This window comes from Kogia breviceps, chromosome 4 (assembly GCF_026419965.1).
Source record: "Kogia breviceps isolate mKogBre1 chromosome 4, mKogBre1 haplotype 1, whole genome shotgun sequence".
NCBI classification, from domain to species: domain Eukaryota; kingdom Metazoa; phylum Chordata; class Mammalia; order Artiodactyla; family Physeteridae; genus Kogia; species Kogia breviceps.
In genome coordinates this window covers 94,686,972-94,711,422 of record NC_081313.1, presented here as the reverse complement: position 1 = coordinate 94,711,422, position 24,451 = coordinate 94,686,972, and the positions used below count along the sequence as shown (strand labels likewise).

Sequence of the window (24,451 nt, the reverse complement as noted above, 5' to 3'; positions counted from 1 at the left end):
GCCACCAGGGAAGCCCTATCTAGCATTTTTGAATGTATCTTTCTATATAGGTTTTTTTGTGGTTGTTCTGGTTATCACATTATACACGCATAAATTATCAGTCTATTTTTTATGTTATTCTTTTTTGAAGTATAGTTGATGTACAACATTATATATGTTTCAGGTGTGCAACATAGTGATTCACAATTTCTAAAGGTTATACTTCACTTAAAGTTATTATAAAATATTGGCTGTATTCCTTGTGCTGTACTATATATCCTTGTAGTTTATTTACTTTACACATAGTAGTTTGTACCTCTTAATCCCCTACTCCTATCTGGCCACTCTCCCCTTCCCTCTCTCCACTGGTAACTACTAGTTTGTTCTCTATATCTGTGAGTCTGCTTCTTTTTTGTTATATTCACTAGTTTGTTTTATTTTTTAGATTCCACATATAAGTGACATCATTATCATAGTCTATTGGTGTCAACATTTTACCAGTTCAAATGGAGTGTAAAAAACTTATTTCCTTTTAAGTCCCTTTACTGTCTCCTATTCATAATATAATAGTTGAACTATTTCCTCTATAAACATTGAAAACCATTTGCTTCAATGGTCAAACATAATTTAGGAACTCAAGAAGAGAGTCTATTGTATTTTACCCATATTTTTACTCTTTCTGTTGTTCTTCCTTCCTTTCTGATGTTCCAAGATTCCTTCATCTATTATTTCTTTTCTGTTTCAAGAACTTCCTGTAGCCATTTTTAAAGGGTGGTTTTGCTGGTGACAGAGTCTCTTAGTTTTCTTTCATCTGAGAATACCTTGATTTCCCCTTCATTTCTGAAGGATATTTTTTGAGTATAGGATTTTGGGTTGACAGTCCTTTTAGCACTTGACAAATGTGAACCATGTCCTTCCAGCTTCCATGGTTTCTGATAAGAAATCTAATATCAAATAGTTTTTCTCTTATTGGTGAGGTATTGTTTCTCTATGGTTTTTTTCAAGGTTTTTACTTATTTTTAGTTTTTAGAAGTTTGGTTATGATATCTTGGTGGGGATTTCTTTAGGTTTATCCTATTTTAAATTCCTTTAGCTTCTTGAATGTGTACATTTATGTCTCTTGCCAAATTTTAGAAAATGTTCAGCCATTATTTCTTTGAATGTTTTTTTTCCCATCTTTTTTCTCCTCTCCTTCTAGGACTTCAGTGACACGAATGTTAGAATTTTTATTATGGCCCCATAGATGCCTGAGGCGCTGTTGATTTTTTTTTTCAGTTTATTCTCTCTCTGCACACATTAGGTAATTTCATTGTTCTATCTTCCAGTTCACTGTTTCCTTCCTCTTTCCTCTTCATCGTGCTGTTGAACCCATCAGTTGAGGTTTTTATTTTGGTTATTGTATTCTTCAACTCTAAAATTTCCTTTTAGTTCTTCTTTATGTCTTCTTCCTCTTTTTGTTTGTTTGTTTTTCGATAAGACTTTTTTCCCCATTTGTTTCAAGTATGTTTGTAAATCTTGTTGAAGTAATTTTATGACAGCTGTTTTAAAATCCTTGTCAGATAATTCTAACAACATCTGTGTCATCTCAGTATTGGCATTTTTTTAATTGCCATTTCTTATTCAAATTGAGGTTTTCCTGGTTTTTGTTATGCAGTGATTTTTTTAAAAATTGCATCTGGACATTTTGGGTATTATGTTGTAAGACTCTGGATCTTATTTAAATCTTTTATTTTGGCAGGCCTCCTCCAACATCACACTGGCAGGGGAAGATGCTGCTACATTCCCAATTCGATCTCCTTTGATACCCCTAGGAGGAGGAAAAGGCTGGGTGAGTGTGGAAATCTAAGCTCCCCACTGGACCTTTGCTGACAGGGTGGGGTTAATTTTCCCCATAGCGTTGGGCTGGAGTTGGGTGGTTTTTGTCAAAAATTTTCTGTCTTGCTGGGCTGACCTAGCTAGAGAAAACAGGCTTTAGGTAGAGAGAACAGGACTTTAGCTAAAGAGAATAGGCTTTTCTTGTTCTATTTGTCTGTGTCTGTTGGTGTTTCTGGGTTCCAGGCTACTTCAGCACCCAGTCCAGAATATATAAGGCAAAAGAAAACCCAGAGAATTTACTGCCATGTTGTTTCTAAGGTTCCAAGGTCCTTGGCTGGTGTGTCTTCTCTCAACCTTTCAGAGTGTTCTTATGTTTGTTTTATATACAGTATACATACAGGGATTTGGCTATACCTGGAGAAAGGAATAGGGAGAAATGTACCCACTCTAGCTTCCAGTCATAATCTTTTAACCCTTTTGATGCACCTTCAGTTTCCAAATATTTTGAAATAACTGAGCTCCAGAAAGTTCTATAACCAAGGTAGATATGTGGATTCCTGTGTCAGCTGGTTCCATCAACTAGCGACGTTAGTTTGAGTTGTCATTTGTAACTGGGGATATTAATTTAGGAGCAAATTTACATTGACTGACTTACCTTTTTCACATTGCATTCTGCAAGCTACTTTGGGCCAAATTTCTTTCTTTTCTGAAACCATATGTAATTCTTTAGGCTAAGTCCCTAGTCTCTATCTCCTGCTTGAATTTAAAACCTTTTCCTAATTGGCGAATTAATTTCAGAAAAGTTTGCTTTGGATTTAGAAGTGAAACTGCTTCCTCTAATCTCAAACTGTGTTTCAAATATAGGCTCCATTTGTAGAGTTTACCTGTGAGGTGTGGTTGCTGAGTAAATTTCAGGGTGTTACAAGTTCCTTTCCAAGGGATTGTAAGTTTTGCTCTCAGTCATATGAGTCCTGAAGTAGGGCAGCTCCAGGTTGAGGACCTAGAATATGTGCCTGGATGGAGCTTCCAGAGTGGTGGCTTTGGCAAAGGGGATTAGGGAAGACCCCAGGTGATGAGGGGGCTAGGGCAGCGGTCCCCAACCTTTTTGGCAGCAGGGACTGGTTTTGTGGAAGACAGTTTTTCCATGGACTGGTGGGCAGGGCGGCGGGGGGGAGGGATGGTTCAGGCGGTAATGCGAGCAATGGGGAGCGGCAGATGAAGCTTCATTCACTTGCCCGCTGCTCACCTCCTGCTGTGCCGCTGGGTTCCTAACAGGCTGTGGACTGGTTCTGGTCCACGGCCCGGGGGTTGGGGACCCCTGGGCTAGGAGATGACAAGCAAAGGAAGAGAAATGCATGCTATAAGGAGTGAGAGACCACAGTGGTGTGGTTGAAGCTCCAAAGGCTAGAGACAGGAGACCACCAAATGTGGAATATCCCTGAAAGTTAGTCACTATGACTGACTTTGCCTATCAGGGTGGAGAAAGCCAGATATTTTGTCCTGTATTATCATATTCCAATGAACTATCACAGGAATTGCAAACTCAGATGTCTACAGGGACCACGGTGGTGACATGGTTATGAAAAATATTTCCTTTCTTCTTAGCTCTATAATAAAATCAATAACTCTAGTATGATTATAATTAGCAAAACCTTCCAATGGCTTCCCATCTCACCCAGTAAATGACAGGAACCCACACCATCTCTATCCTATAATCTCTCTGATCTCTTATGTTGTGTACTTATTCAATACTTTGCTCCAAACCACATTAGCTTTTTTTTTAAAGAGAAAGGTTTATTCAGGGAGAAATACATCCCATAGACAGAGTGTGGGCCATCTCGGAAGGTGAGAGTGGCACCAGGGTATGAGGTTGTCAGTTTGTATAGGGGTGGGTAATTTCATAGGCTAATGAGTGGGAGGAGTATTCCAGCTATCTGTGGGAAGAGGTGGGGATTTCCGGATATTGGGCCATTGCCCACTTTTTGACCTTTTGTGGTTGGCCTTGGAACTGTAATGGCGCCTGTGGGTGTGTCATTTAGCTTTCTGATGTGTTACAGTGAGCTCATACTGAGGCTCAAGGTCTAGTGGAAGTTGACTCGTCCGCCATCTTGTACCTATTTGTTTCTAATCAGTTTATGTCTTATCCTTGGGCTATGTCATTCTTTTAAGTGTTGTGCCCTGCCCCCTTCCTGTCTCATTGCCCCCTCAGAGATTTTACTCCCATAATATTATGGGAAGCTGAGGGGCGAAGGTCTGTCTTCTGTAGCTGCTTCAGGGCTGAGTAGGGGCATCAACCCTGCCTGTCAGGGAGTAAAATCTCTGGATGCCTGATCCAGGGGGCCCAGGGGCAGCACAGCTCTTGTTTTGAATCATTATGGGCTGGAATCCTTGCATAGTCATCATCTTGATGTGGAACTGGTTATAACTGCTTCCATGGCCTTTCTATGAATCTCCTTGATGATGAAGTATTTTTTGTAGCAGCCTCAGAGTTCAAGAATAATTATAAATGACAAAAGACTTAAAAGGCATGATTAAACATCTGATTATAGTGTAATCAGTAAAGAAACTTGGTTACAATAACCACAATTACAAATGACTGCATTTAACTTAACATACCATATAATCCTAGTTAAATATTTCTCTTTGAGATACTTTAGGGGCCCTCTAAAGTATCCCAAAGTTAACTGGAGATCAAAAGAATTTTAATTAAAATTTGATATTTGGGAAGTTTTTCAAAAAGTTTCAAAACATTGGCTCAAATAAGATCATAGGTCACAGACTTCCCTGGTAGTGCAGTGGTTAAGAATCTGCCTGCCAATGCAGGCGACATGGGTTCAATCCTTGGTCCAGGAAGATCCCACATGCAACTAATCCCGTGTGCCACAACTACTGAGCCTGTGCTCTATAGCCGACACACCGCAACTACTGAAGCCTGCATGCCTAGAGCCCATGCTCCACAACGAGAAGCCACCACAATGAGAATCCTGCACACTGCAACGAAGAGTAGCCCCTGCTCACCACAACTACAGAAAGCCCACGCACAGCAACTAAGACCCAGCACAGCCAAAACAAAATTAAATAAATAAATAAATAAATAAGTTACCTACTTAAAAAAAAAAGATCGTAGGTCACTATGACACAATACTTATTTTTTTTAACCAAAGTTACAAAAGATCTCAAAAGTAGATATGGTCACTTAAAGGCAAAGAAACTCATACAATCTGTTATCAAAAGCAGCATTCCAAGAAAACTTTGTTCTCTCTCTTTTTTAAAAAAAATATTTATTTATTTGGCTGTGTCAGGTGTTAGCTGCAGCACACGGCATCTTCATTGCGGCATTGCAGGGTCTTTCACTGCAGCGTGTGGGCTCTTCCTTGCAATACATTGGTTTCTGTCTAGTTGTGGCACATAGGCTCAGTAGTTGCGACGTGCAGGTTCCAGAGTGTGCGGGCTCAGTAGTTGTGGTACATGGGCTTAGTTGCCCTGTGGCATGTGGGAATCTTAGTTCCCCTACCAGGGATCAAACCTGTGTCCTCTGCATTGGAAGGTGGATTCTTAACCACTGGACCACCAGGGAAGTCCCCAAAACTTTGTTCTTGTAACAGAGAGAAAAACCAAATCCAAGTCTTACCTTAGCTTACTCCCAACAAAATTCATATACCCAACTAAATTCAATCCAATCTTAGACAATTCTGATCATGCATAACTCTTTTTGGTATTTTTTCATTCATCACACCTTTTACTGAAAACACGTATCTTGCTTTCTTTAAAAATTTTTTTTCCACATTGAGTTATTTTCTTGCTGACAAATTAGTAGTAGATATAATAAGGTCTAGTAAACCTAGGTACAACGTAAGTATTATACTTAACATTGATGACTCTAAAGGCATGTCTATATTAATAAAACCAACAAGCTTAAGCCACTTTCAATACCAGATATCAGTTTAGAACTGAATGTTTTCCAGATGACATGAACCTGAAATTCATTCTAGCCAGATTATTTCTATTTCCGAGTATTTATATAAGCACTTAATTTCCTTTAAGTCAATTAAACAGAGCTCTTTTATGAATTAATTTTTGGCAATACCATACATCTATAGCACACACATAGATACATACGAACACTCAAACACAGAGGCCTCATAGTTCCCATTCCAAAATTTCAGCCATCAGTCAGGTACAGCAATGTAAAACCCATCAGTCTACAAAAGAGGTTGGATTAAAATCTGGTTTCTGGCAGGTGGAACAAGTTAAGCTCACTTGTCTAGATGGCTAAACCCATTTTTACTCATATTTATGGAAAAGATGCTTAAGATTTTTATTTGTTCTTGGTAAGTTCCAAATCATTTACCCCTTTTTTCAAAATTTGCAGTTTAAAAAGATGGCAGAGGGCTTCCCTGGTGGTGCAGTGGTTGAGAATCCGCCTGCCGATGCAGGGGACAAAGGTTTGTTCCCCGGTCCGGGAGGATCCCACATGGCGCGGAGCAGCTGGGCCCGTGAGCCATGGCTGCTGAGCCTGCTCATCCGGAGCCTGTGCTGCACAATGGGAGAGGCCACAACAGTGAGAGGCCTGCGTACTGCAGAGAAAAAAAAAAAAAAGATAAATAGGGAAGGTTTGGGGAGTGGTAAGTGGATTGGTGGGCTTTGGATTATTTTTGGAGCCATACCTCAGGTCCTGTAAAGACTAGATTTATAAAACAAGGACAGTTTTGTTTCGTTTCTTTCTTTTTCAAAGAACTGGGTGGCTACCTCAGTGATATTGAAGGACTGACATACCCATTTACCTATGTTGGAATGTTTTAGTTTTCCTCATTTAACTCAAGGGAGAAGGCCTCCCCAGAAATTCCTATCAGGTATGGTGAGTTTAGTCAGACCAGTGGCCTCCCATTTTGGTAATCTATTTACAATTTTGGGGATCCTCCCTGGGTTTAAGAAATTTTAAAATTATGGCCCTCAGTCTGGCCTTTGACCTGAGGAGGCTTGCCTATAGCCTCATGTGATACCATTTTTAAAGATAGCTGGACAATTTTTAGCCCATTTTTTTCATCCATTCCATTCCTAGCCTTGTAGGCATCCTTGACTTGAATTTTATAAGCACACAGATTGGAGGCATTCATAGCCTTACAGTGTCTGGATTTGACCACTCAAAGGCAAAGAGATGCTGGGAGTCTTGGTTCAGGGAAATGCAAAAAAATAAGTGACCTTTATTTCTAGTACTGTGAACCAGTTCAACAGCCCATAGTTTAAAAACTTAGATGGGGGGGCGGAGTCAAGATGGCAGACTAAGAGGACATGAAATTCGCGTCTCTGCACAACTAGGGCACCTACCAGGCACCAGTGGGTGACCACGTACACCTAAGGGGACAGGAGGAACCCCCAGCAACTCGGTAGGATGTGGGGCATGGGGGGAATGAAGGAGGAGGAGAAGTGGAGGTGGGATAGGACTGGTGCCCCTGAGGGGCATCTGGGGGAGGGGGAAAGGGGGGGCCATTGGGAGGGCAGAGGATCAAAAGGGCGCGTGGCCAGGGTTTCCCCTGCCCACATGGGCCCCCAGGAGCCTGCTGAGATCCCAGACCTGATCCTTTGCCTACTGAGGCCCCTTCCAGCCACGCGGGTCCTGAGGGAATGGGAGGGAGGGAAGGGGGAGCAAAAGTAAAGACCAGATCTGTGGGACCAGCACCCCTGAGGGGAGGCGGGGGAGGGGAGGAGTTTCTACACTGAGTGGGACCCACCCACGGTTAGGGGTCCAGCGGTGACGGGGGAGACCCTGGGGGGTGGTGGCAGAGGAATGGAAGGGAACGTGGCCAGTGCTTTCCCTGTCCACTTAGGCATTGGGGAGCCTGTTGGGCTCCTGGGCCTAATCCTCTACCCTTGGAGCCTCCCTCCTGCCACAAAGTGCCCAAGTCCCACCTGTACACCGCCACCCAGAGCCTAATAAATCTTTTATGTTTCTAATTTTATTTTATTCTTTATACTTTGTTATTGTTCTGCTCCTTTGGGCTTCTTCCCCCCTCCCTTTTTTTTCTTTTTTCTGTTATTGTTTTGTTTTACCTTGTTGCAGTTGTTTCAATTATATTTTTTTTCTAATATATTTTTTAATCTCTCTAATTTTATTTTATTTTTTATTCTTTGTTATTGTACTACTCCTTTTCTTCCTTTCTTTCTTTTTTTTGCCACATCACGTGGCTTGTGAGATTGTGGTTCCCAGGCCAGAGGTCGGGCCCAAGCTCCTGTGGTGGGAGCACTGAGTCCAAACCACTGGACTAACAGAGGACCACAGACCCCAGGGAATATTAATTGAAGTGAGGCCTCCCAGAGGTCCTCATCTCGAAGCCCTGGCTCTATCCAACTGCCTGCAAACTCCAGTGCTGGATGCCTCAGGCCAAACAAGCAGTAAGACAGGAATACAGCCCCACCCATCCAAAAAAAACAAAAACAAAAAGGAAACGACAAAAAAAATATGTTACAGACGAAGGAGCAAGGTAAAAACCTACAAGAACAAATAAATGAAGACAAAATAGGCAAGCTACCTGAAAAAGAATTCAGAGTGATGATAGTAAAGATGATCCAAAATCTCAGAAACAGAATGGAGAAAATACAAGAAACAAGGATCTAGAAGAACTAAAAAGCAAACAAACAATGATGAACAACACAATAACTGAAATTAAAAATACTCTAGAAGGAATTAACTGCAGAATAACTGAGGCAGAATGGATAAGTGAGCTGTAAGATAAAACAGTGGAAATAAGTGCTGGGGAGCGGAATAAAGAAAAAAGAATGAAAAGAATTGAGCACAGTCTCAGAGGCCTCTGGGACAACATTAAACGCACCAACATTTGAATTACAGGGGTCCCAGAAGAAGAGAAAAAGAAAGGGTCTGAAAAATATTTGAAGAGATTATAGTAAAAAACTTCCCTAACATGGGAAAGGAAATAGTCAATCAAGTCCAGGAAGTGCAGAGTCCCATAGAGGATAAACCCAAAGAGAGACATTCTGAGACACGTATTAAACTATCAAAAATTAAATACAAAGAAAAAATATTAAAAGCAGAAAGGGAAAAGCAACAAATAACATACAAGGGAATCCCCATAAGGTTAACAGCTGATCTTTCAGCAGAAACTCTGCAAGCCAGAAGGGAGTGGCAGGACATATTTAAAGTGATAAAAGGGAAAAACTTACATCCCAGATTACACTACCTGGCAAGGATCTCATTCAGATTTGATGGAGAAATCAAAAGCTTTCCAGACAAGCCAAAGCTATGAGAATGCAAGACCACCAAACCAGCTTTACAACAAATGCTAAAGGAACTTCTCTAAGTGGGAAACACAAGAGAAGAAAAAGACCCACAAAAACAAACCCAAATCAATTAAGAATATGGTAATAGGAACATACATATTGATAATCACCTTGAATGTAAGTGGATTAAATGCTCCAACCAAAAGAGACAGACTGGCTGAATGGATACAAAAACAAAACCCTTATATATGCTGTCTACAAGAAACCCACTTCAGATATAGGGACATACAACTGAAAGTGAGGGGATGGAAAAAGATAATCCATGCAAATGGAAATCACAAGAAAGCTGGAGCAATACTCATATCAGATAAAATAGACTTTAAAATAAAGACTGTTACAAGAAACAAGGAAGGACACTACATAATGATCAAGGGATAAATCCACGAAGAAAACATAACAATTATAAATATTTATGCACCCTACATAGGAGCACCTCAAAACATAAGGCAAATGCAAACAGCCATAAAAGGAGAAATCGACAGTAACACAATAATAGTGGGGGACTTTAACACCCCACTTACATGAATAGACAGATCATCTAGACAGAAAATAAATAAGGAAACACAAGCTTTAAATCACACAATAAATCAGATAGATGTAATTGATATTTTTTAGGACATTCCACCCAAAAGCCAAAGAATACAGTTTATTCTCAGTGCACATGGAACGTTCTCCAGAATAGATCACATCTTGGGTCACAAATCAAGCCTTGGAAAACTTAAGAAAATTGAAATCATATCAAGCTTCTTTTCCGACCACAACACTATGAGATTAGAAATCAATTATAGGAAAAAAGCTGTAAAAAACACAAATACATGGAGGCTAAACAGTGCTCTGCTAAATAAACAAGAGATCACTGAAGAAATCAAAAAAGAAATTAAAAAATACCTAGAAAAAAATGACAACAAAACCACGATGATCCAAAACCTATGGAATGCAGCAAAAGCAGTTCTAAGAGGGAATTTCATAGCAATTCAAGCTCACCCCAAGAAACAAGAAAAATCTCAATCGAACCTCATACCTAAAGCAACTAGAAAAAGAACAAAGAAAATCCAAAGTTAGTAGAAGGAAAGAAAACATAAAGATCAGAGCAGAAATAAATGAAATAGAAATGAAGAAAATAATAGCAAAGATCAATAAAACTAAAAGTTGGTTCTTTGAGTAGATAAACAAAATTGATAAACCTTTAGCCAGACTCATCAAGAAAAAAAGGGAGAGGACTCAAATCAATAAAATTAGAAATGAAAAAGGAGAGATTACAACTGACACTGCAGGAATTTAAAAGATCATAAGAGACTATTACAAGCAACTATATGCCAAAAAAATGGACAATCTGAAAGAAGATGAACAAATTCTTGGAAAGGTACAACTTTGCAAGATTGAACCAGGAAGAATTAGAAAATATAAACAGACAAATCACAGGTAATGAAACTGAAACTGTAATTAAAAATCTTCCAACAAACTAAAGTCCAAGACCAGATGGCTTCACAAGTGAATTCTATCAAACATTTAGAGAAGAGTTAACGCCCATTCTTCTCAAACTCTTCCAAAAAATTGTGGAGGAAGGAACACTCCCAAACTCATTCTATGGGGCCACCATCATCCTGATACCAAAACCAGACAAAGATATTACAAAAAAAAGAAAACTATAGACCAATATCACTGATGAACATAGATGCAAAAATCCTTCAAAAAATACTAGCGAACAGAATCCAAGAACACATTAAAAAGATCATACACCATGATCAAGTGGGATTTATCCCAGGGATGCAAGTATTCTTCAATATATGCAAAACAGGGACTTCCCTGGTGGCGAGTGGTTAAGAATCTGCTTGCCAATGCAGGGGACATGGGTTCAAGCCCTAGTCTGGGAAGATCCCACATGCCTCGGAGCAACTAAGCCCGTGTGTCACAACTACTGAGCCTGCGTGCCACAACTACTAAAGCCCGTGTGCCTAGAGCCCATGCTCCACAAGAGAAGCCACCACAATGAGAAGCCTGTGCAACTCAACAAAGAGTAGCTCCTGCTCACTGCAACTAGAGAAAGCTCACGTGCAGCAAAGAAGACCCAACACCATCAAAAACAAGTAAATAAATGAATAAATAACTTTATAAAAACAAGATATGCAAAACAATCAATGTGATACACCATATTAACAAATTAAAGAATAAAAACCATATTATCTCAATAGATGCAGAAAAAGCTTTTGACAAAATTCAACATCCGTTTATGATTAAAACGCTGCAGAAAGTGGGCATAGAGGGAACCTACCTCAACATAATAAAAGTCATATATGAAAAACCCACAGCAAACATCATTCTCAATGGTGAAAAACTGAAAGCATTTCCTCTAACATCAGGAACAAAACAAGGACGTCTACTCTTGCCACTATTATTCAACATAGTTTTGGAAGTCCTAGCCACAGCAATCAGAGAAGAAAAAGAAATAAAAGGAATACAATTGGAAAAGAAGTAAAACTGTCACTGTTTGCTGATGACATGATACTATACATAGAAAATCCTAAAGATGCCACTAGAAATCTACTAGAACTAATCAATGAATTTGGTAAAGTTGCAGGATACAGAATTAATGCACAGAAATCTCTTGCATTCCTATACACAAACAATGAAAGATCAGAAAAAGAAATTAAGGAAACAATCCCATTTACCATCACAACAAAAAGAATAAAATACCTAGGAATAAACCTAGCTAAGGAGGCAAAAGACCTGAATGCAGAAAACTATAAGACACCTATGAAAGCAATCAAAGATGACACAAACAGATGGAGAGATATGCCATGTTTCTGGATTGGAAGAATCAGTTGTGAAAATGACTATACTACCCAAAGCAATCTTTGCAATCCCTATCAAATTACCAATGGCATTTTTCAGAGAACTAGAACAAGAAATTTTACAATTTGTATGGAAACAAAAAAGACCCTGAATATCCAAAGCAATCTTAAGAAAGAAAAATGGAGCTGGAAGAATCAGGCTCCCTGACTTCAAACTATACTACAAAGCTACAGTCATCAAGACAGTATGGTACTGGCACCAAAACAGAAATATAGATCAATGGTACAGGATAGAAAGCCCAGAGATAAACCCACACACATATGGTCACTTTATCTTTGACAAAGGAGGCAAGGATATACAATGGAGAAAAGACAGCCTCTTAAATCAGTGATGCTGGGAAAAATGGACAGATACATGTAAGAGAATGAAATTAGAACACACCCTAACACCATACAGAAAAATAAACTCAAAATAGATTGAAAACCAAATGTAAGGCCAGACACTATAAAACTCTTAGAGGAACACATAGACAGAACACTCTGACATAAATCGCAGCAAAATCCTTTTTGACCCACCTCCTAGAGTAAGGGAAATAAAAACAAAAATAAACAAATGGGACCTAATGAAACTTAAAAGCTTTTTCACAGAAAAGGAAATCATAAACAAGATGAAAATACAACCCTCAGAATGGGAGAAAATATTTTCAAATGAAACAATGGACAAAGGATTAATCTCCAAAATATAAAAACTGCTCACGCAGCTCAATATCAAGAAAACAAACAACCCAACCCCCAAATGGGCAGAAGACCTAAATAGATATTTCTCCAAAGAAGACATATAGATGGCTAAGAGGCACATGAAAAACTGCTCAACATCTCTAATTATTAGAGAAATGCAAATCAAAACTACAATGAGGTATCACCTCACACCAATCAGAATGGCCATCATCAAAAATTCTATAGACAGTTAATGCTGTAGAAGGTATGGAGAAAAGGGCACCCTCTTGCACTCTTGGTGGGAATGTAAATTGATACAGCCACTCTGGAGAACAGTATGGAGGTTCCTTAAAAAACTAAAAATAGAACTGTATGACCCAGCCATCCCACTACTGGGTATATACCCTGAGAAAACCATAATTCAAAAAGAATCATGTACCACAATGTTCACTGCAGCACTATTTACAATAGCTAGGACATGGAAGCAACATAAGTGTCCATCGACAGATGAATGGATAAAGAAGATGAGGCACATATATACAATGGAATATTACTCAGACACAAAAAGAAACAAAATTGAGTTATTTGTAGTGAGGGGGATGGACCTAGAGTCTGTCATACAGAGTGAAGTAAGTCAGAAGGAGAAAAACAAATACCGTATGCTAACACATATATATGGAATCTAAGAAAAAAAAATGTCATGAAGAGCCTAGGGGTAGGACGGGAATAAAACACAGACCTACTAGAGCATGGACTTGAGGATATGGGGAGGGGGAAGGGTAAGCTGTGACGAAGTGAGAGAGTGGCATGGACATATATACACTGCCAAATGTAAAATAGATAGCAAGTGGGAAGCAGCCGCATAGCACAGGGAGACCACCTGTGTGCTTTGTGACCACCTAGAGGGGTGGGATAGGGAGGGTGGGAGGGAGGGAGATGCAAGAGGGAAGAGATATGGGAACATATGTATAACTGATTCACTTTGTTGTAAAGCAGAAACTAACACACCATTGTAAAACAGTTATACTCCAATAAAGATGTTAAAAGAAATAATAAAAACTTAGATGGGGTGGAATGGAGACCTCCTCTGGCTTGGGACTGGTGTAGACTCCTCCGGCCAAAAGCAATTGTTTTTCTTGGTGGTTGTCTTCCCCGTGAGGGTCTCCAGCTTGGACTATTGTCTGGAATTTAGTGAGCAAGTCCCTTCCCAACAAGGGGAGGGGGCACTCAGGCATGAGTAGAAAGTGATGTGCAAAGGTAAAATTTCCTAGCAAGCAGTTGAGGGGAGGGGTGAACTGCTTGGTTTTGGGCTTTCCATCAATCCCCATTATCATACAGGTTTGGGAGGACAGGGGTCCAGGGAAATCAGTCAGCACAGAGCAGGCAGCTCCCATATCTAATAAGAAAATAACTTTCCCACCTGCCACATCAAGGGTTACCTGAGGCTCTGCCAGAGAAATGACCAGGTGTCCTTTGGGAGCTGGGGAGGGTCCCAGGTCCCAGCAATCTTCAGTCCTCTTGGCCATCATTGGTTTGGGGTCCCCAAGTCCAATGGGGACCTGGGACAGGTCCCACTGGAGGCAGTCCCACTTCCAGTGGCCCTCTTGTTTGTATGTTGGGCAGGGTCCCAGTGGACTTTTCCCATACAGGGAGCATTTGTTCTTCCAGTGGCCCTCTTGGCCACGCTTAAAACAGTTGTTTTCTCAGTGAGACAGTGGCTCTGATGCAGGCTTCCTGGATCCTGTCCTCACCACAGGTCTTTGCAAGGGAGGGTAACCCTGAGGTGGTGCAGGGGTAGAGCTGCCTCCAGTAATTGTGCTGTTAGCTGTTGTCCCTGAATCCTTTTTGCCTCTTCAACCCTATCTCTATTGTTAAATACTCCAAAGGCCAAATCCATGATCTGGTTTATGGGGAGGGTCTAGGGTCTCCAGCTCCCCAGATGGGGCATTAGGGGTAAATAGTGTGGAAGACTGTCTCCCCTCAGAACTGGGGGAGGTAGGATATCCCGGTTGTGGACCTCGGGGAGGTTGACTCATAAGGGTATCTAAAACATCAGGCTTCTGTGGGGGAAGAGGCACTTTGAAGGGATGTGAGCCAGGCACACACAGCAAGAGTTCGTTCAGACCTGTATATTGGAATAGGGTCATGGACATTTGGACATATAGAACTTCCCCTCATTTACCTTACATTTTACTAAACAGGTCCAGCTGCAAGATGGTGTTGTGATTCGGTGACCCATTTTCTGGCCAGATCTCTTGGTCCCCTAGTTTGTATTGGGGTCATGCAGTACTGCAAAAGAAAATAAATTTATTTTTTCTTAAACCATCCTGTCTAAATTTTCCCCAATTAGCTAAGCACAAATCCTAGCAGGAAGTTCCTCAGGATGCTTGTAGATGCTCCATTTTTTGTTGGGATGTCTTGACAAGACGTCGGTCTGATGGATCCTGGACAGATGGTAGTTATTTGTCCTGGTGTTCTCCCAGTGTCAACAGTGGGGTCCCTATGAGCACTGAAAATCTGCCTGGTCAGTTAGCCTGAGGAGGCCCCTTCGATTAGTCAAGGAAGCAAGAGCCAGGGGGAGAAAAAGCAGCCAGAGTCTCAGGGTCTAAATCCTTCAGAGACGGAGGAGACCTAGGCCCTGAGCCAAGTAAACAGGTTAACTTTATCCCTACTGAAACAAAAGAAAGAGAAACAAATAGAGCCAAACGGTAGGGCTGGAGGACCACAAGGCAGTGACAACAATACAAGGCAAAAACTCTCCTCAGGATGTGGTCCTTGTGATGTTGAGGAGGGCTACCTCTCCACAGAAGAGGCAATGCCCAGCCTGCTGACAAAGCCAGCAAGGAGGCTCAAGGATCAATAGACAGTCCAAGAGGTCAGGAGAGAAGGAGGATATAAGAGAAATCCAGGACAGGAGGGAAGGTGTACAGCCAGGAGGCTTCCCAAGGGAGATGCGTAAGCCTGCTGAGAAAGGTGCTCTCCTGCTCTCTCCGCTCAGGGTTGATAAAGTCTGCCCACGAACCCCACGAGAGAAGTGCTCTCCCACACTTCCATTCGGGGGTGCAATATCTGGGGTGAAGATCCCGGGGGAAAAAAAAAAAAAAAAAAAGGAAGACTGGGACTAGGAAGGTGCACAGCCACGACGCTTCCTCGGAGGGAAGGGACTGCGACCCTCTCGAGGGAAGTGCTTCCCTACAACATCCGGTCGGGTGTGCAATGAGGCTGTAAGCCCTGAGAACACTGGGGGACCGCCGGGCACAACTCTAAAGGGGGACTCACGGAGTCCCCCAGTTTGGATCCCTGATGCAGTTCCAGCGTCCCAGAACTGGACTGGGAGGAAGAAGGGGTATGGAGGGGGAATTGGGCTCGAGGAGCCACAGGGGAAACTCGCCCAAACAAGCTGTCAGTTACTTGCCGTGGGGTCTTAATTTGTATGTCCGGTGGTCGTCCTGGTGGATCTTCTCCAGTCCAAAGAGAAAGCGATAGTAGAATGAGAAAGATCAGGGGAGAAAAGCCTTGGCCTCGATGGGCTCCTCTACTGCCAGAGAACTGGCCTCTGCCCGATCCAGCAGGGGGCTGGAGGGCATTGACTAGCAGTAGTGTGGGGCTTTTGAGGGCCATGTGAGGAGGGATGCCCTTTGGGGCACTGGTGGGGGATGTCAAGGCAGGAGAGATGCAAATGGGAGACTAACGTAGTAGGCAAGATGGCTGGTTATAGGGTGCCCGTGGGACGCCTCCCTAGGCTCCTTAAACAATCTGGGGTGAATTGGGAAGGGCTGGGTTTCTGCAAGGCAGGTGTGGACAAATCCAGAGAAAAACTGCTTTGTTGCTAATACTATGCCTCTACCCTTTAAAATTGAAATAACTTTAAAAGTTTTTTCTCTTATTGTAATAATAGTACATGCTTATAAAAATTTCAGAAAATTTAGAGAAGTATGAAGAAGAATATAAAAGTCATTTGAACTCCCACTATGTAGTGATAACCACTGTTAACTCTTGAATAATAGTTTCCTGGATTTTTAAATATCCAGGGAGCCAAAGGATATTATACATATATATGTATAAGTATACATACCTTATTATATATACACACATATACATGTACATATACAACACATTCATATATATACATACACATATCTAATGATTGAGAGAATCTTATTCTATTACCTTCCTCTTGGGGCCAGATGTTGGCTGGCACCAAACCTTCCCAGGAATCAATCAGGAGAAAGGTTGAAGAGCTATTGACACAGGAGTAAAGTGATCACCACGACCCTCAAAACTTCAATAAAGTCAGCAAAAACTCACCAAAGTCTTAGTGGGAGTGGATTTGTTGTGAAAGGACTAAGTTTTACATCTGAGTTTTATGAGGTGAAATAAGATCAGTGCACAGGGGTACAGAAGTACAGAGGCAGTTGGAAACATGAAGAAGTAAACTTCAGGGGAGGGTGTTGAACTCTCAAAGGCCTTGAAGTTGGTGTTAATCTAATATAAGTTTCATGGGCTCTTCAAAGCCAGTTCAACCCCAATGGGGCCCTTAGCTACTATCTGGCTCATTTTCTCTCTCTCTCTCTCTCTCTCTCTGCATATGTATATATTAATACATACACACATATATATTCATATATTAGCACACACATATATGTGTATATATACATATATATCTATATAATTTTAAAAGAAATTACCATACAAGTTGTATTGTCTGATATCCTTTTTAATTTTTATTTAATTTTATTTTTTAAAATTTTTATTGAAATATAGTTGATTTACAATGCTGTGTTTGTTAGTTTCAGGTATATAGCAAAGTGATTCAGTTATATATATACTCTTTTTTTTACATTCTCTTCCATTATAGGTTATTACAAGATATTGAGTATAGTTTCCTGTGCTATATAGTAGGTCCTTGTTGGTTATCTATTTTGTATATAGTGGTATGTATATTTTAATCCCAAACTCCTAATTTATTCCTCCTGGCCCTTTCCCCTTTGGTAACCATAAGTTTGTTTTCTACGTCTGTGAGTCTATTTCTGTCTTGTAAATAAGTACATTTGTATCATTTTTTTAGATTCCACATATAAACTTGATATCTGTTTTTTAAAAAAGAAATTATTATACAAGTTGTGTAATGTGATTTTTTTTTTTTTTACTTAACAGCATATCTTAAATAACTTTGTGTCAGGAAAAACATATCCAGATTGTGATTTTTTAATAGCAGTAGGATATTCTACTGTGTGATTGGATCAAAATATATTTAACTCTTCCATGATTGAACATTTAGATTATTTCGGTTTTTCACTGTTACAAACAATGCCACAATAAATGTCTTGGACATATATTGATTTGTATTTTCCTAATAATTTTCTAGGATAAATTCCTAGGAGTAGGATTGCTGGGTCCATTTTGAAGGTTTTGTGGTACAAATTACCAAAGTATCCTTCACAAAAAAGGTAGCAATTATTCTCTCACTAATCCTGTATGAGGGGTCATTTTCCTATATGCTTACTGTAACTAGATATGATGATTCTTATGTATTTTTGGCAATCTGTTAGCTGAGGAATTATGGAGCTTTTTAAAAAATTGTTTTACTTATCTCTTTATAGCAAGGATATATTTCCTCCTTTTTGAATTGAATGACTATAGAAATGTAACTTCCTTAACACGTTTATTTTAAATATGTTCTAGTTTTTAATTTTGCCATTGTTTCATTACATTTTCTGTCAATATAAAAGTTTTCTTGTTTTATTTTTAAGTATACTTAAATGTAATCTTGTGCTTCACGGTTCTGCCTTTGGTGTCATGCTAAAAGACCTTTATTTACCCTACAGGTGGAAAATGATTCACCTATTCCACACTTTTTCTAGTACTTTTATAGTTTAAATTTTAGTTAAACTTACATAATTTTATTTTTGGCCATGTTGGCTCTTCGTTGCTGCACGCAGGCTTTCTCTGGTTGTGGTGAGCGGGGGCTCCTCTTCGTTGTGGTGCACAGGCTTCTCATTGCGGTGTCTTCTCTCGTTGTGGAGTACAGGCTCTAGGTATGCAGGCTTCAGTAGTTGCAGCACATGGGCTCAGTAGTTGTGGCTCACGGGCTTAGTTACTCCACGGCATGTGGTATCTTCTCGGACCAGGGATCAAACCTGTGTCCCCTGCATTGGCAGGCGATTCTTAACCACTGTGCCCCTACTTAAATTTTTAAACACACCTGATATATATTTTTCATGGAAGGTTAAGGCAATGATTTAACCTTTTTTTTTCAAATAGGTAGCCAAGTGTGCCAACACCCTTATTCCCTCTGATTTGAAATGTCTGATTTATGAAAATCTTTGACCCCAAACTGGTGGAAACTGAGAAATGCAAGAAACACATATGGAACCTACTTGTCCATGACTAATGCTACCCTTATGATATGAAACTTTTGCATTCCAGAGCTGCATTCCACACTAACCCCACTATAATACATACTTGTTTGCTATTGGCATTCTACCCTCGTAGGCTTGCATGATTTTGAGCATACTACGCAGTCTGTTCACTAAGCATCCAGAAGGGCATGCCCAATTTTTCTTCTGAAGAGCAAACAGTTTTGTGCTAAACCATCTGAAAATGAAAAATTACAAGAGAGACCTACATTGTGTATCTACTCTAGGCTTAAAAAAAATGAATTAGCTTTCTTTCTCTTCTAAGCCTTAGAGAAGTTTCCTCCTTTGTACCAACTTGTAGAAGACAGTAAGCTGACAGCACCTTTAAATGACACTGTTTCTGCTCCAGCAGTTAAAACTTGCTCCTAAGTGCCTTGAATCTGGTTTTAGGCTGGGAACTACAGTGGAATCTCCATTAACTTGGGCCTCTGGGTCTGACACGTGAGGGAAAGTCATCTTTGCTTGGATTTCAAGACTCTTATTCTTAGTAATGTCAAACACAAGGCTCCAGGGAAGAGGAGAGCCTTCTGTCTGAACACTGTTTACTAACTTTTTTATTCTGTCACACTCTAAAATTATTTACCGAGAAACCAGGTACTAAACAAATCTTTTTAGAAAATGTGAACTCATGATTATACCCTACTTTATATTACAGTTATTTGTATATTTAGCTCCCTTACTAAATTGTATACTTCTTGGGGGCAGAGCCTTTGTCTTATACATATTTGTCTCCTCCTGGGGCACCTAATGCAGAGCTGGGGACCCAGAAATGCAGTGTCCTTAATACAGGCTTTGGCTTTAGACGGAACAAACATAGCAACCTGTCTCCATACGGTTAAGTGTATGACAGTAGGCAAGCGGCTTAACCTCTTGCAGCCTTAGTTACTTATCTGCAAAATGGGGATCATATTCTCTCTCTTCCCTCTTTCCTCCCCTTCTTTCTTTCTTTAACAAACACTTACTGAGCACCTACTCAGTGCCAGCACCAGGGGACACAAGATAAAATAATGAATAACATAGGAATGGTCTTTGTTCTCCTGAAACTGTTTGAGGATTAAGAGGGCTGACAAGGATGAGCATGGTGAGGAAATAAAATGTGAGCTAGGTAGATGAGAAGTGGGTAGGATTGGAGAGATGTTATTCACTAAATGAGTGCTAATTGGGAGAAGCAAAGGGAATGTGATTCCTTTTTTTTTTTTTTTTTTTGCGGTATGCGGGCCTCTCACTGTTGTGGCCTTTCCCATTGCGCACAGGCTCCGGACGCACAGGCTCAGCGGCCATGGCTCACGGGCCCAGCCGCTCCACGGCATGTGGGATCCTCCCGGACCGGGGCACGAACCCGTGTCTCCTGCATCTGCAGGCGGATTCTCAACCACTGCGCCACCAGGGAAGCCCAGGGAAGCCCAGGGAAGCCCTTGTGATTCCTTTTAAAAGGTATGATTGATTACCAATGGAAGAGAAAGAGAAGAACAAAGAAAGGAGATAAGAGAGAAATGAAAAGGAAATAGGAGATGTGGATGCAAATGAAAATGAAAAGAGAAGGTAGAAAGGGGGAGGTGAAGAACAGGCAGGAGTTTAAGCTGGTGGATTAGCTGAGCTGTATCTAGACTTATCATCAGGACATAAAAGTGTCGCTAAATTGTGGCTGGAAATGTGGTTAGCAAATCTCCCAGTCCAGTACTCTCAACTCACTCATTGCTGGATCCTGTGAGCTGCCTTCCCTGTCCTTCTAGCTTAGAGTTAGTGATGGAATATAAAGGGACAGGAAAACCAAGGATAACTCAGAGGTCGAGAGTTTGTGTGACCGGAGTAATAATGACACCATTCATAGGAATAGAAAAGTGAGGCATAGAAATTAGTTAGGTCTTGAGTTTGGTTTAAAACCTAAGTTTCAGGTGTGAGCAGCTTGTCCAGGTGGAGATAACTGATGGCTAGTTGGAGGTTGGAATGTGATTTGGGGAAAAGGTCCCTTTATAAATACACGTCTGAAAAATGCACATTGAAGTCATGAAATTGCGTAATTCCTGAGGGAAAGAACAGAGACAAAGATAAACCAAAGAGCAAATACTGAATTTTAGGGTCATCACCTGGGTGGTAATTAGGTTCCTTCAGGTGGCAAGAGGAGGAAGGACTACAATGAGAGGAAATTAGAGTTGCCTGTGGAAGAAGAGCCAAAGGAGTATCATGGCAGTGAACCCAAGAGGAGAAATTTCTAGAGAAAGATGGCAGGTGACCACTGGTGATAAGTGATACTGTGTACAGATTAAAGACACTAAGGACAAAGGGAAGAGCTGTTGGATTTGAGGGTAAGATCAGTGGTGACTTTTAGGAACTACTTCATTGAGGTGAAAGAAAGGGACGTTCACTGCTAAGGGACAAGTGAACAATCAAGAGTGAACGCATTGACCAGAGAGCCCTCCAGTGTGGGTATCACCTGGGTGCTTATTAGAAATGCAGATTCTCAGGTCCTTACCTACTCAGAATCTGCCTTCGAACGCTGTTCCCCAGGTGATTCACATGCAAGCAGTGTTGGAGCAGCTGTAGAGTCCTTGTTCAGGGTGACTGGTAGGGAAAGAACGTTGACAGTAGTATCTTGAGGCAACAGCACAGCCTCAAGAAGCATCTCTTAGAATAGGGGAGATGGGCACAGGTTTTTAGCCAGAAAGGAAGGGATAGGAGGAGGGGAAGATGTTCAAAAGGTGAAGAGAGAGTTGATGAAGAAAGGAAGTGTATGGAACCAGGAGTAGGAAGAGAGAAACTTCTTCCTCTGCAAGAAGGAAGGAGGTGCCGGGAGTGGAGAGGGAGGGGCGGTCACGGAAAGTGGAGAAAAAGTGGTGGTTTTCTCATATAACACATGGCCTTGAGGACAGGGGCTGACCTCCATCATCTATTTGTGGACCATCCTAAGACATTGCTGTACCTTAGTAATGATTCATGGAAGGAAAACAGGTAGGCAGAGTGAATCTTGGCAAAAACAGAATTATTCGTTGCCGTTGTGATTTCTGGGGCGCTGCAAAGAGACTAGTACCCAAAATTCATTCCTCTATTTTTAAAAAAATGTGTTTCTTGTTAAATGGTTTATAGCATCTTAAGGAATATTTTAAAATAATATCTCTCTCACATGTGGTTTCTTGAAAGTGGAAGGTCATGCTAAAATTAAATTTTCCTGCAGTTAATAGGAGTTTAGTATTCAAGCTTTGTGCTGGGGCCAGTAGTAATTTGCAAACTGGTTTAACAGGTAAAACAAAAAAAGAATGAAAAGGGATACAGGGTAGCTAAAAAAAGAACTCTGAAGATTTTTTTTTTAAATGGAGAAATTAAAATTCAGTTTCTTTTGGTTTTCCTTTTGCTAAGTCCAGGCCTACTACATAATTAGAGTGTATGTTTATTCAGGATGTCATAAGAAAATATTTGCAAAGCACCTTTACTGATGGAATGGATGTAACAAGAAGGTATGCGAGTTAATAGAACGATCTGCAGGCCAGATGCTGCTGCTTAATGTTTGATTTCCAAAAGAAAACCACAAAAACCTTTTATTGTAAAAATGGTTAGCATTGTTTGAAAAATTTGCTCCAGAGGAGAAACATGTCATAAGAATTTGTAAGGGGACACAGTCTTTCTTCCCTTAACCTTCTTTCCCTCATGTTCTTAAAATCAGAAGTGATTTTTGAACCAGAGCTTTTTAAAAAAGATTTGGGGCTTCCCTGGTGGTGCAGTGGTTAAGAATCCACCTGCCAATGCAGGGGACACGAGTTCTGGGGAACTCGTGTGTGTTCAGGGGACACACAGCCCTGGTCTGGGAGGATCCCACATGCCGTGAGCAATTAAGCCCGTGTGCCACAACTACTGAGCCTGTGCTCTAGAGCCCTTGAGCCCCAACTACTGAGCCCACAAGCCACAGCTACTGAGCCCACGAGCCACAACTACTGAGCCTGTGTGCCACAACTACTGAAGCCCGTGTGCCTAGAGCCCATGCTCCACAAGAGAAGCCACCATAATGAGAAGCCCGTGCACCACAACAAAGATTAGCCCCCCTCACTGCAACTAGAGAAAGCCTACGTGCAGCAACAAAGACCCAATGCAGCCAAAAATAAATTAAAAAAAAAAAAAGATTTGTACAAGTTTCTTGTGTCTTCCCATTGACCCATATTTTGATAGAGGGAGGCTGACGTGTGGAAGAGAGTATGATTATGAGAAATGCGTGGTGAGTGGTGGGTAGGAGAGGCTGATAAAGGTGGAAGAACAATAGTACAGAGAAGTTTTGCACACCAAAGGGAAATTTCTCCTGCTTCACAAATTTCCTTTGGGTTGCTGTAAAATGTCTTCCTTCAATTCATGTGTGCTTAATATTCATGTTATGTGCATGGCCCAATAGTTATTTACAAACTTGTCTTAAAAATTGTTCTAATTGTTTATCCATGGTTTTTGTTTTTCTAACATGAAAGTTCAATTTTCCAATAAGCTATTTTGAGTTAAGATTGGAAATATGCTCCCCACTCCCTATTTTTCCTTTCTTTCTTTTTAACTGATTGTGAATTAAAGCAGAGACATAATGTACTCTGTACACTAGGCAGAGTTTGATATTTTTTTAATCCAGTGCAAATATAGTGAGTTGATTGAAATACATCTAGAATCTTAGATCGTTTGTCAAGCAAACATGCTATGTCTGCCTCAAAGTCACAGTGGTCCCAGCTATTTTCATTTTATAAGAAAACTGGTTTCATGCAATTTCACAGTGGAGATTTTTTTTACTCTTTTTAAATTTTTAAAAAATTTTATTCAAGTATAGTTGATTTACAACATTGTGTTAATTTCTACTGTACAGCAAAGTGATTCAGTTATACATATTCTTTTCCATTATGGTTTATCATAGGATATTGAATATAGTTCCCCGTGCTATACAGTAGGGCCTCGTTGTTTATCCTGACTTAGCTTTTTTCTTTCTTTCTTTTTTCTTTTCCACAGTGGAGATTTTAAGTTGAAGTTAAGAAGTCTTAACTTGTTCTCACCTACTTGGCCTGAGTTTAAAATCTTGTAATTTAGGCAGATAGTTGCAGAACAAAAATCCAGCTAAAGCATGTGAAGAATAAGTAATAGTTGTTATGACAATATGCCCTCCTCTCTCCTAGCTGTCAGGAAGGGATCCCTGTCATCACTTCTCAGAAATGTCTGTCAGTGCTATCTACCACCACAGATCTCTTCCTCAGGGTAGTTTCAGTGAACGGTATGGGCATCTCACCCAAGTGGAAAATTCCTGTCACTGACATGTGCCAGCAGGTAGGTGGGGTTTCAAAGAACTGCAATTGCTTGTTGTATTAAAATTCTCCTGAGACAGAAAATCATATCTTGCACACCCCGGAATTTATTTATTTTTTCTTTTGCTCCAAGAAAAGGACTAGTTGAAAGAAAGTTAGAACATGTGTGAACTAGGAT

General features: G+C 40.6%; 1 long non-coding RNA gene across 2 annotated transcripts in view; it reads left to right on the top strand.

Annotated features, from left to right (window-relative positions):
* LOC136794039 (uncharacterized) overlaps positions 1-24,451 on the top strand; it is a 108,817-nt gene that overhangs the window by 7,679 nt on the left and 76,687 nt on the right. For both annotated transcript variants that reach the window (XR_010840209.1, XR_010840208.1), the window contains exon 2: positions 1,718-1,807. This is a non-coding gene — a long non-coding RNA (uncharacterized lncRNA). The remainder of the gene's footprint in view (positions 1-1,717; positions 1,808-24,451) is intronic.